Below are 13,927 nucleotides of genomic sequence, written 5' to 3' on the forward strand. Positions count from 1 at the left end.
ATCATCTCTACTTCCCTTGCTGCTGAGCAAGAGGAGAAGTTGTTGCTAGTGCTCAAGAAGCACAAGAAGGTCATTGGATGGACTTTAGCAGACATTCCTGGTATTAGCCCATCTACCTGCATGCATAGGATACTTTTAGAGGATGGAGCTAAGCCAGTGAGGCAGCCACAACGGCGACTCAACCCCGTCATTCTAGATGTGGTGAAAAAGGAAGTGACCAAGCTTTTACTGTTGGATCAAGTGGTCTCGGAATAATTAAGAAGGGGGTGTTGAATTAATTATTACTAGACCTTTACTAATTAAAATTTACCCTTCTTAGGCTTTTACTATGTTGTTAAGAAAGTAAAGAATAGAAATATAAACTTAACCAAAAGTAAAAGCGGTAATTAAAGTGCACAACGGAAATTAAAACAGTAGGGAAGAAGAAGACAAACACACAAGAGTTTTATACTGGTTCGACAACAACCCATGCCTACATCCAGTCCCCAAGCAACCTGCGGTCCTTGAGATTTCTTTTCAACCTTGTAAAATCCTTTACAAGCAAAGATCCACAAGGGATGTACCCTCCCTTGTTCTCTTTGAACAACCTAGTGGATGTACCCTCCACTAGAACTGATCCACAACAAATGTACCCTCTCTTGTTCTCAGTTACAACAACCCAAGTAGATGTACCCTCGACTTGTACCACAAAGGATGTACCCTCCAATGTGTTAAGACAAATTTCTCAGGCGGTTAGTCCTTCGAAACTTTGTGAAGGGGGAAACAAAAGAATTCTCAGGCAGTTAGTCCTTTGAAATCTTTTGTTTATGGGAAAGGGAAGAATCAAAAGAATTCTTAGACTGTGTCATTTTGAATTCTTTGACAAGGGAGAAGGGAGACACAAAAGAATTCAGGCGGTTAGTCCTTTGTTCTTTAGGAAAAGGGAGAAGAGAGACACAAAAGAATTCAGGCGGTTAGTCCTTTGTTCCTTTGGAAAAGGGAGAAGAGAGACACAAAAAGAATTCAGGCGGTTAGTCCTTGGCGAATTCTTTTTGGAAAAGGGAGAAGAGAATGAAAAAGATGAATAGCACAAGTTTTTGAACAAAGAACTTTTCTTGGAAAAGAAAGTTTTGAACAAAAACTTTTAGAAAGATGCAGAGAAAAAGAATCAGAAAAATTCTGTAGAATGAAACGAAAGAAGATGTTGAAAGATAGATTGAAAGATAGAATGATTGAAAGAGATGATGGATCATCTTTAAATTCATGCCATGGTCACATATTTATAATCTCTTGATGACTCAAGTCAAAGTTTGTGACTCTTGGAAATTTCTTTTAAAACTAGTCACTTAGAAAAGTTGTGACTTTTGAAAGAATCTTCAGAAACAAGTCACTTGAAGAATTGTGACTTTTGGAAATGAATTTTTTGAAAATAGTCACTGTTAATCGATTACAATAAGGTGTAATCGATTACACATCAACAGATGTGACTCTTCATTTTGAATTTTGAAAATCTTAACGTTTTAAAACACTGGTAATCGATTACAGCTTTGTAAATCAGTTTGAAAAATAGTGCTGGCTACCGGTAATCGATTACTACCTTCTGGTAATCGATTACCAGAGAGTAAAACTCTTTGGTAAAAGATTTTGTGAAAACTTCATGTGCTACTCAATGTTTTGAAAAACTTTTTTAAAACTTATCTTGATTGATTCTTCTCTTGATTCTTGAATCTTGAGTCTTGAATCTTGATCTTGATTATTCTTCAAACTTGATTCTTGAAAACTTCATTCTTGAATCTTTGGAATTTGCTTGACTCTTTATTCTTTGGCATCATCAAAATAACATTGGAAGGAATTGCTTCCACACTTACAAGCTGGAATCGTCTACCCCATTTCTGACAGCCTGTGGGTGAGTCCAGTCCAAGTGGTTCCTAAGAAGACAGGTCTCACAGTGATTAAGAATGAAAGGGATGAGCTTATCCCCACAAGAGTGCAGAACAGCTGGTGAGTCTGCATTGATTATAGGAGGTTGAACCAGGTAACCAGAAAAGATCATTTTCCCCTGCCTTTCATTGATCAAATGCTTGAGCGCTTGGTAGGTAAGTCTCATTATTGTTTTGTTGATGGTTTTTCTGGTTATTTACAAATTCATATTGCTCCTGAGGATCAAGAAAAGACCACATTCACCTATCCCTTTGGCACTTTTGCCTATAGGAGGATGCCCTTTGGCCTATGCAACGCCCCTGGTACCTTCCAACGGTGTATGCTTAGCATTTTTAGTGACTTTTTAGATAGTTGCATAGAGGTGTTTGTGGATGATTTTACTGTTTATGGATCCTCTTTTGATGCATGTTTGGATAGTCTAGATAGAGTTCTTAATAGATGCATTGAAACTAAACTTGTGCTGAATTTTGAAAAGTGTCACTTCATGGTAGAACAAGGTATAGTTTTAGGGCATATCATTTCTAGTAGGGGCATAGAGGTAGACCCTGCAAAAATAGATGTTATTTCACAATTGCCTTACACCTCTTGCATACGAGAGGTTCGTTCTTTTCTTGGTCATGCAGGGTTTTATAGGCGCTTTATCAAGGATTTAAGCAAAGTGGCCCTTCCACTATCCAATCTGTTGCAAAAGGAGGTGGAGTTTGATTTTGATGACCAATGCAAAGAGGATTTTGATTGCCTCAAGCGTGCGGTGACTACCACCCCTATCATTCAGGCACCTGATTGGACAACCCCATTTGAGCTAATGTGCGATACATCCAATTATGCATCAGAGGATGTCCTTGCTCAAAAGATTGATAAGCTGCCTCGGGTGATCTACTACGCTTCCAGAACATTGGATGCTGCTCAAGAAAATTACACTACCATAGAGAAGGAGCTATTAGCGATAGTTTTTGCTCTTGAGAAATTTCGTTCATATTTACTTGGTACTTGTGTTATTGTTTATATTGACCATGCAACTCTAAAGTACCTGTTGAAGAAGGCTGAATCAAAGCCTAGATTGATCAGGTGGATGCTTTGGCTCCTAGAGTTTGATTTGGAAATCCATGATCGGAGTGGTGCACAGAACCTCGTGGTTAACCACCTGAGTAGGATTGAGCATTGTCGCAACCTACCCTTCGGCGGGAGGGCGACGCGTGACTCGCGGGATGCGTGTTCCACGAAAGGAATACGCGCGGAGTCGCCACCAACGTTTATTTGAGGAAAACGTCGGAAAAACCGGAAAAGACGCGATCTACGAACTTTTTAGTGAAAGGTTCGGGAGTTGTATTTACGCACGGGGAAGGTATTAGCACCCCATACGTCCGCCCCAAGGGACGGCAGCCTTTAATCGAATGTGCAAACATGACTTTGATTTTTTTATGTTCCCTTTTTATGTCTCTATATCCTTTATACCCTTTTTATATTTTCTCTTTTTGTGGTCGACAAGGGTGTTTCCCTTTGCTCCTACGTATTCCTCAATTTGGGATGAGAAAATCAGACCTACGTAGTTCTTTTTTTTTTATCAAGTGATGCCTTTTTTACTTAAGTGGTGATCATTTTAAGGCGTTGGACCTTAAAAATGATCCATTTTACTTAGCGAGAAATTGAAATGACAAACTTTAAAAGCCTATTTTTGTGGACGAGCTTGACTAGGCGAGTTGATTTTAGCCTTAGTTTCACCTTAGTTATTAATCAATTCGATTAAGAATGAGAAATCCCAAAGAGAAAACGTCCGATTGATTTTCCGCTTTATTTTACTAAAAAGATATTTTTTTTGATTATTATATTATTTTTTACCTCTTTTTGATTTCCAACGTGGTTACGGCACGACCGAACGGTCGGAATTGATTTTAACCGAAGTTAACGGATAATATAATTCGAATGTTCGGTGGAAATTTATTTTATTTTTAAGTTAAGCGAGAAATGACTTAAGTAAAACGGCTTAAGCACGTCAAGAGGGGGTATAAAAAGTAAACAAAACGAGAGTAAAAATGCACGAAACGCAATGTGGACCACCATGGGTGCATAGAATGAATCGAAAAGCTTGGTTCGAGGTACTTACCCGTTGAAGATCGAAGAACGATGAAGAACGAATGAAGAACGTCGAAGAACGGTTGAAATCTTTGCGAAATTCCTCACGGAAAACGTTACGGAAACGTTTCGGAAGCGCCTCGGCTTAGATTTTCTTCACGGAAACAATTTTTCCAAGCAAATTCGAAAGAGAGAGAAGTGCCTAAGGGGCTGAACCCCTTCCTTCTTCCCTTCCTCCCCTATTTATAGCAAAATAGGGGAGGTGGTTGCCGCCCAGCTCGCCCAGGCGAGCTCAGCTCGCCCAGGCGAGCAGGGTTGCTTCCTCCAGAAGCAACCGCCTTCTGGAGGAATATTCTGGAGGGCCCAAGTGGGCCTGGGTGCTATTTGCACCCCCATTTTTACTAAGTACACCCCCTCTGCTGTTTTTTTTTTGGTGATTCTTTTTTCGTAAAGTTACGGAAACTTACGAATTTCGTAACGATACTTGTTTTCTTTCCGTAATGTTACGGAACCTTGCGGATTACATAATCATCCCCTTTTTGACTTACGGAATGTTACGGAACCTCACTTAATTATGCAACGATGCTTCCATTTGATTTCCGGTGTGTCACGGAAACTTACGGATTGTGCATCAATATTTTTTTGGTTTTTCGGCATGTCCTGGAATTTCACAAATTGCCTAATGATGGATGCCAAACATCTCACGAGGACCAAAGAATGGTCGCACGTCATCGAGCAAAGGTCCCCGGACAAAATTAGGGTACGACAGTTGCCCCTCTTTACTTGTCTTTTATTGGAGATAAAAGGAAAGTAAAGATAAGACACTAATTTCGTTCCTCTCGACTTGGCGAGAGTCGCGGGTGACCATAAAATCTCCACATGCAAATGACTTGTTGTTCCCAAAATTTCACAAATTGCCTAATGATGGGTGCCAAGCACCTCACAAGGACCAAAGAATGGTCGCATGTCATCAAGCAAAGGTCCCCGAAAATCAGTGTATGACACTAATTTCGCTCCTCTCGGTTGACGAAAGTCGCGGGTGACCATGACTTGTCGTTCCTAGAATTTCACAAATTGCCTAATGATGGATGCCAAGCATCTCACAAGGACCAAAGAATGGTCGCATGTCATCAAGCAAAGGTCCCCGAAAATTAGTATATGACACTAATTTTGCTCCTCTCGGTTGACGAAAGTCGCGGGTGACCATGACTTGTCGTTCCTAGAATTTCACAAATTGCCTAATGATGGATGCCAAGCATCTCACAAGGACCAAAGAATGGTCGCATGTCATCAAGCAAAGGTCCCCGAAAATTAGTGTATGACACTAATTTGGCTTCTCTCGGTTGACGAGAGTCGCGGGCGACCATGAAATTTCCGCATGTAAATGACTTGTTGTTCCTGGAGGAACAAAAGGTGCAGAAGACTATGTCAGCCTCTGCATGCTATCAAGCGTTCTGTCTTACAGATAGCAAAAGAATGTTTATACGGATAACCACTCGGGTATTTCCGCGTATCATCGGGCCCGCCGCCTCTGGATGATACAAGGGTGCAGAATGACCAAACTTGGTCTCTGCTTGTCATCGGGCCCGCCGCCTCTGGATGACAAAAGGGTGACAAAAGGGTGCGGATAACCGTAAGGTATCTCCGCGTATCATCGGGCCCGCCGCCTCTGGATGATACAAGGGTGCAGAATGACCAAACTTGGTCTCTGCTTGTCATCGGGCCCGCCGCCTCTGGATGACAAAAGGGTGCGGATAACCGTAAGGTATCTCCGCGTATCATCGGGCCCGCCGCCTCTGGATGATACAAGGGTGCAGAATGACCAAACTTGGTCTCTGCTTGTCATCGGGCCCGCCGCCTCTGGATGACAAAAGGGTGATAAAAGGGTGCGGATAACCGTAAGGTATCTCCGCGTATCATCGGGCCCGCCGCCTCTGGATGATACAAGGGTGCAGAATGACCAAACTTGGTCTCTGCTTGTCATCGGGCCCGCCGCCTCTGGATGATACAAGGGTGCAGAATGACCAAACTTGGTCTCTGCTTGTCATCGGGCCCGCCGCCTCTGGATGACAAAAGGGTGCGAATAACCGTAAGGTATCTCCGCGTATCATCGGGCCCGCCGCCTCTGGATGATACAAGGGTGCAGAATGACCAAACTTGGTCTCTGCTTGTCATCGGGCCCGCCGCCTCTGGATGACAAAAGGGTGCGGATAACCGTAAGGTATCTCCGCGTATCATCGGGCCCGCCGCCTCTGGATGATACAAGGGTGCAGAATGACCAAACTTGGTCTCTGCTTTGTCATCGGGCCCGCCGCCTCTGGATGACAAAAGGGTGCGAATAACCGTAAGGTATCTCCGCGTATCATCGGGCCCGCCGCCTCTGGATGATACAAGGGTGCACGTCACATGACCTCAGGGTCAGTATGACAAAGATTATGGGGCGGCCGACAAAAGCAAAGCTCTTGCTCCTACGTATCCTCCAATGAGGAACTCAGACCTACGTAGTTCTGGATAACTTGTGAGACTTGAAAAGTCTCCATCGGAAAATGCTGACATCTCCGGAAAGGGCGCAGATGACCATATTGGTCTCTGCTCGTCAATCACACTTGGGATTACTGAATGACGAGGTGCGGATAACCGAAAGGTGTCTCCGCGGGCTACCAGCTCTTGAGTCATGGCAACAAAAGGCGGTGTGATCGACAAAAGCGAGGCTCTTGCTCCTACGTATCCTCCAATGAGGAACTCAGACCTACGTAGTTCTGGATAACTTGTGAGACTTGAAAAAGTCTCGGTGTTTTCTCCACTAAAATGCAAACATGCTTTAGCAAAGAGACAACTATTCCAACTGATTTAGAGCAGCATATGCTTTTTTTTTGAGTGAAAAACAATGCGTCTACCGGGGAAGGAGAGTCTGCTGATGAAATTCCCCATAACCATAAATGAGATTTTGGATGTTAGCATTTCGTTTCTAAATGACCATTTAGAGGAAACACCGGGTTCGACAAAAATAGAAGAAATCACTCAAAGTGTATCAATCTCGCACAGGTAAGTGTTTCATCCTAATTCCGAACCATAGATATGTCATGACTTGACTTTGCAAATTATTTCCTATCAAATCAAAAATCACATGCGTGATCATGGATCAATAGGGCTTCCCTTGGGAATGGGTTCTTTTGGTGGTTTTTTTTTTCGGCTTTTGTGTGTTTTTGGCTTTTGATTTTTCTGGCTTTTTCCTTTTTCTGTTTTTTTTTGTTTAGTGCGGGGCGAGGAAAAAAAAGGTCGCTAGCGCACGGGATTTTGGTTGGTAATCAAAGGGAGAAGACCATTTTAGGTCGTGGTTTCCTTTCCTTCTTTTTTGTTCATTTGGTGACAATTCTGTATTGTTCAGATATTGTCCGGTCCAAAGACCTCTCAGCACATTTCTTCTGGTTTCTTTGACCAGGAGCTTTCTTCTTTTTTACTTTCTCCCATTCTTTGGTTGGGAATTTTCTTTCTTTTCTTTTTTCTTTTTTTCTTTCTCCCATTCTTTGATTGGGAATTTTCTTTCTTTTCTTTTTGCTTTCTCTTTGATTGGAGATTTTCCTTCTTTCCTTTTTTGCTTCCGAGGGTAAGGATTGACATTCTCACCCTAGGTCAAGGTTTATGGTGAGTCAGGATTTTGGCTCAAGGTTTGTAGAATGGCTAGACATGATACATGTCGGGGTTTGGTTTGGTTCAAGGATAAAAGGGATGCCCCACACTACTTCCATGACACAAATGCAACAATGATGATTTGGAAATTTTATGCAAAACTGGCCACGCATGCACCTATGTGGACACTCAAGTGTCAAAATTTTTTATGGTCATGTGATGCTAGGGCTCAGGATTCATTTCCTCTATTTTAAATCAACCCAATGTTTCCAAAATATGTTCTTTTATCAATTTGTGCATTCATCCGAGTCCATTTTGGGCGTCCGGGGAAATTTCATAGCATTCACCCTTCAGGTGTATACACATTTTTTCAAAAACTAGTTATGATCAGTGAATTTTTCCAAAGAAAAGTTGGAAGTCAACTCTTTTCAAAAGCATGTCGGTTTTTCAGCTAGACAACTTATTTTTCTTTTTCCATCTTTTTTTTTTCTTTTTTTTTTTCATTTGTTCATTTTTTTTCTCGTTTGTTTTTTTTTTTTTTTTTTATGAGGTATTTTGCTACCTAAACATGTGTATATTTTTGTGAGGTATTTTTGCTATATACATGCATATCCAAGGTATCTTGCTACCTAAACATACGTATATATATTTTGTGAGGTATCTTTTTGCTAAATACATGCATATCTAAGGTATCTTGCTACCTAAACATACATATATATATTTTGTGAAGTGTGTTTTTGTTTACATACACGCACATCTAAGGTATCTCTCTACCTAAACATACATATATATATTTTGTGAAGTATTTTTTTGTTTACATACATGCATATCTAAGGTATCTTTCTACCTAAACATACATATATATATTTTGTGAAGTATTTTTTTGTTTACATACATGCATATCTAAGGTATCTTTCTACCTAAACATACATATATATATTTTGTGAAGTGTTTTTTTGTTTACATACATGCATATCTAAGGTATTTTCACTACCTAAACATACATATATATATTTTGTGAGATATGACTACCTTCCGAGCTTGCGCTTGTTTTATTTAAATCCCCAGGATCATGAGCAACTAGGTGTGTCTTACTATGAAAAGTGATCAAATAACAAGCATAGATTCAAAAGGTACTAGGTTGCCTCCTAGTAGCGCTTCTTTAACGTCTTTAGCTGGACGCCTTATGACTTGTCGGTCACTGACCTAGTACTTTGCTTACCTTTGGCTTTGGACTTGGTAGCCCGCTGGTCGGCCATGTGTTGTAGGCAACGCTCTAACCTTTTTGCGGATGAGCTGAGGTGAACTCTAGAGGTGGTGGCGGTGCGTCTGTTTCCCGCTGCCGACCATCCCAATGCTGCTGTGGTGTTTCGCCCTGCGCCGGTCTGGGGCGCAGTACTTCTTGATGAAAGCTCGATTAGTAGGGGGCCTGATGCCCTTGCTGGAGGTGACAGGTACTCCGTAGAATTGACAGAGACCCGTAATTAGAGCTTGACAATTCCAAGACCCTGTTGGACTTCTTCGGGTCCACTAGGTGTCTTGTAGTCGCGATCCCTGCAAACAATAGATGAAATCAGAAATCAGTTGAGCGATGTGCATACTTACCTATGATGACATAACCTTGCCGGGGGGGTACGGGCACCCTGTAGGACTGATAGAGGCCCGTAACCAGAGCTGGAAACCCCAGGGCCCTGTTGGACTTTTCCGGGTCCACTGGGTGTCTTGTGGGTGCGATCCCTGCAAACAATAGATGGTATCAGAAATCAGTTGAACTATATGCATACTTACCCATGTCGGGACGACACAGACCAACTGATACTTTTGCAGGGGGAGATTGGCGTTGCGGTCGCTGGGCAGAATGTTGCTAAGTAGCAATGTCATCTATATCTGTGTAAGAGTGGTCATGTTGGTGCGCATGATCCGCACTCGTCTCTTTGCAGCGGCACGGGTGAAATCTTGCCCCAGTATGCATAGTAGCAGTGTGATAGCCTCCCTCTCTAGTTGTGCTCGCACAGTTGGCCCTCCTCCAATATCAGGGGGTGGCCCAGGAACCGTTAAAAGGAAACTACTGGTCCCTTAACCGGGAGTGCAAGTCTCGGTTAAGCATTTAAGGACAGAGGACCTTAAATTATCTTAAGGTGTGGATATGGAGCCCACTGAAAGTGAGGACGCGTAGTCCTCTGAAGGTGAGGGCATGTAGCCCTACAAAGGTGAAGGCACATGACCCTTTGACGGCGAGGACGTGTAGTCCTCTGAAGTTGAAGGTACATGACCCTTTGAAGGCGAGGACGTGTAGTCCTCTGAAGGTGAAGGTAACTAGTACCCAAGGTGAGGGCGTGTAGCCCTCTCAAGGCGAGGACTTATAGTCCTCTGGAGGTGAGGGCGTGCAGCCCTCTGGTGGTGAGGACGTGAAGTCCTCTCAAGGCGAGGACGTGTAGTCCTCTGACGGTGAGGGTAACTAGTACCCAAGGTGAGGGAGTGTAGCCCTCTCAAGGCGAGGACATGTAGTCCTCCGGAGGTAAGGGCATGCAGCCCTCTGATGGTGAGGACGTGTAGTCCTCTCAAGGCGAGGACGTGTAGTCCTCTCAACGGTGAGGGTAACTAGTACCCAAGGTGAGGGCGTGTAGCCCTCTCAAGGCGAGGACATGTAGTCCTCTGGAGGTGAGGGCGTGCAGCCCTCTGATGGTGAGGACGTGTAGTCCTCTCAAGGCGAGGACGTGTAGTCCTCTCAACGGTGAGGGTAACTAGTACCCAAGGTGAGGGCGTGTAGCCCTCTCAAGGCGAGGACATGTAGTCCTCTGGAGTTGAGGGCGTGCAGCCCTCTGATGGTGAGGACGTGTAGTCCTCTCAAGGCGAGGACGTGTAGTCCTCTCAAGGCGAGGACATGTAGTCCTCTCAACGGTGAGGGTAACTAGTACCCAAGGTGAGGGCGTGTAGCCCTCTCAAGGCGAGGACATGTGGTCCTCTGAAGGTGAGGGCGTGCAGCCCTCTGTTGGCGAGGATGTGTAGTCCTCTAAAGATGAGGGCGTGCAGCCCTACGAAGGTGAGGACATGTAGTCCTCTGAAGGTGAGGGTAACTAGTACCCAAGGCGAGGGCGGGTAGCCCTCTCAAGGCGAGGACGTGTAGTCCTCTGGAGGTGAGGGCGTGCAGCCCTCTGATGGTGAGGACATGTAGTCCTCTCAAGGCGAGGACGTGTAGTCTTCTGACGGTGAGGGTAACTAGTACCCAAGGTGAGGGCGTGTAGCCCTCTCAAGGCGAGGACATGTAGTCCTCTGGAGGTGAGGGCGTGCAGCCCTCTGATGGTGAGGACGTGTAGTCCTCTCAAGGCGAGGACGTGTAGTCCTCTCAACGGTGAGGGTAACTAGTACCCAAGGTGAGGGCGTGTAGCCCTCTCAAGGCGAGGACATGTAGTCCTCTGGAGGTGAGGGCGTTCAGCCCTCTGATGGTGAGGACGTGTAGTCCTCTCAAGGCGTAGGACGTGTAGTTCTCTCACGGTGAGGGTAACTAGTACTCAAGGTGAGGGCGTGTAGCCCTCTCAAGGCGAGGACATGTAGTCCTCTCAAGGTGAGGACATGTAGTCCTCTCATGTGAGGGCGTGTAGTCCTTTCAAGGCGAGGACGTGTAGTCCTCTCAACGGTGAGGGTAACTAGTACCCAAGGTGAGGGCGTGTAGCCCTCTCAAGGCGAGGACATGTAGTCCTCTGGAGGTGAGGGCGTGCAGCCCTCTGATGGTGAGGACGTGTAGTCCTCTCAAGGCGAGGACGTGTAGTCCTCTCAACGGTGAGGGTAACTAGTACCCAAGGTGAGGGCGTGTAGCCCTCTCAAGGCGAGGACATGTAGTCCTCTGGAGGTGAGGGCGTGCAGCCCTCTGATGGTGAGGACGTGTAGTCCTCTCAAGGCGAGGACGTGTAGTCCTCTCAACGGTGAGGGTAACTAGTACCCAAGGTGAGGGCGTGTAGCCCTCTCAAGGCGAGGACATGTAGTCCTCTGGAGGTGAGGGCGTGCAGCCCTCTGATGGTGAGGACGTGTAGTCCTCTCAAGGCGAGGACGTGTAGTCCTCTCAACGGTGAGGGTAACTAGTACCCAAGGTGAGGGCGTGTAGCCCTCTCAAGGCGAGGACATGTAGTCCTCTGGAGGTGAGGGCGTTCAGCCCTCTGATGGTGAGGACGTGTAGTCCTCTCAAGGCGAGGACGTGTAGTCCTCTCAACGGTGAGGGTAACTAGTACCCAAGGTGAGGGCGTGTAGCCCTCTCAAGGCGAGGACATGTAGTCCTCTGAAGGTGAGGACATGTAGTCCTCTCATGGCGAGGACGTGTAGTCCTCTCAACGGTGAGGGTAACTAGTACCCAAGGTGAGGGCGTGTAGCCCTCTCAAGGCGAGGACATGTAGTCCTCTGGAGGTGAGGGCGTGCAGCCCTCTGATGGTGAGGACGTGTAGTCCTCTCAAGGCGAGGACGTGTAGTCCTCTCAAGGCGAGGACATGTAGTCCTCTCAACGGTGAGGGTAACTAGTACCCAAGGTGAGGGCGTGTAGCCCTCTCAAGGCGAGGACATGTGGTCCTCTGAAGGTGAGGGCGTGCAGCCCTCTGTTGGCGAGGATGTGTAGTCCTCTAAAGATGAGGGCGTGCAGCCCTACGAAGGTGAGGACATGTAGTCCTCTGAAGGTGAGGGTAACTAGTACCCAAGGCGAGGGCGGGTAGCCCTCTCAAGGCGAGGACGTGTAGTCCTCTGGAGGTGAGGGCGTGCAGCCCTCTGATGGTGAGGACATGTAGTCCTCTCAAGGCGAGGACGTGTAGTCCTCTCACGGTGAGGGTAACTAGTACCCAAGGTGAGGGCGTGTAGCCCTCTCAAGGCGAGGACATGTAGTCCTCTGGAGGTGAGGGCGTGCAGCCCTCTGATGGTGAGGACGTGTAGTCCTCTCAAGGCGAGGACGTGTAGTCCTCTCAACGGTGAGGGTAACTAGTACCCAAGGTGAGGGCGTGTAGCCCTCTCAAGGCGAGGACATGTAGTCCTTTGGAGGTGAGGGCGTTCAGCCCTCTGATGGTGAGGACGTGTAGTCCTCTCAAGGCGAGGACGTGTAGTCCTCTCAACGGTGAGGGTAACTAGTACCCAAGGTGAGGGCGTGTAGCCCTCTCAAGGCGAGGACATGTAGTCCTCTGAAGGTGAGGACATGTAGTCCTCTCATGTGAGGACGTGTAGTCCTCTCAAGGCGAGGACGTGTAGTCCTCTCAACGGTGAGGGTAACTAGTACCCAAGGTGAGGGCGTGTAGCCCTCTCAAGGCGAGGACATGTAGTCCTCTGGAGGTGAGGGCGTGCAGCCCTCTGATGGTGAGGACGTGTAGTCCTCTCAAGGCGAGGACGTGTAGTCCTCTCAACGGTGAGGGTAACTAGTACCCAAGGTGAGGGCGTGTAGCCCTCTCAAGGCGAGGACATGTAGTCCTCTGGAGGTGAGGGCGTGCAGCCCTCTGATGGTGAGGACGTGTAGTCCTCTCAAGGCGAGGACGTGTAGTCCTCTCAACGGTGAGGGTAACTAGTACCCAAGGTGAGGGCGTGTAGCCCTCTCAAGGCGAGGACATGTAGTCCTCTAGAGGTGAGGGCGTGCAGCCCTCTGATGGTGAGGACGTGTAGTCCTCTCAAGGCGAGGACGTGTAGTCCTCTCAACGGTGAGGGTAACTAGTACCCAAGGTGAGGGCGTGTAGCCCTCTCAAGGCGAGGACATGTAGTCCTCTGGAGGTGAGGGCGTTCAGCCCTCTGATGGTGAGGACGTGTAGTCCTCTCAAGGCGAGGACGTGTAGTCCTCTCAACGGTGAGGGTAACTAGTACCCAAGGTGAGGGCGTGTAGCCCTCTCAAGGCGAGGACATGTAGTCCTCTAGAGGTGAGGGCGTTCAGCCCTCTGATGGTGAGGACGTGTAGTCCTCTCAAGGCGAGGACGTGTAGTCCTCTCAACGGTGAGGGTAACTAGTACCCAAGGTGAGGGCGTGTAGCCCTCTCAAGGCGAGGACATGTAGTCCTCTGGAGGTGAGGGCGTTCAGCCCTCTGATGGTGAGGACGTGTAGTCCTCTCAAGGCGAGGACGTGTAGTCCTCTCAACGGTGAGGGTAACTAGTACCCAAGGTGAGGGCGTGTAGCCCTCTCAAGGCGAGGACATGTAGTCCTCTGAAGGTGAGGACATGTAGTCCTCTCAAGGCGAGGACGTGTAGTCCTCTTAACGGTGAGGGTAACTAGTACCCAAGGTGAGGGCGTGTAGCCCTCTCAAGGCGAGGACATGTAGTCCTCTAGAGGTGAGGGCGTGCAGCCCTCTGATGGT

The sequence above is a fragment of the Glycine max genome, chromosome 4 (assembly GCF_000004515.6).
Source record: "Glycine max cultivar Williams 82 chromosome 4, Glycine_max_v4.0, whole genome shotgun sequence".
Taxonomy (NCBI): Eukaryota; Viridiplantae; Streptophyta; class Magnoliopsida; order Fabales; family Fabaceae; genus Glycine; species Glycine max.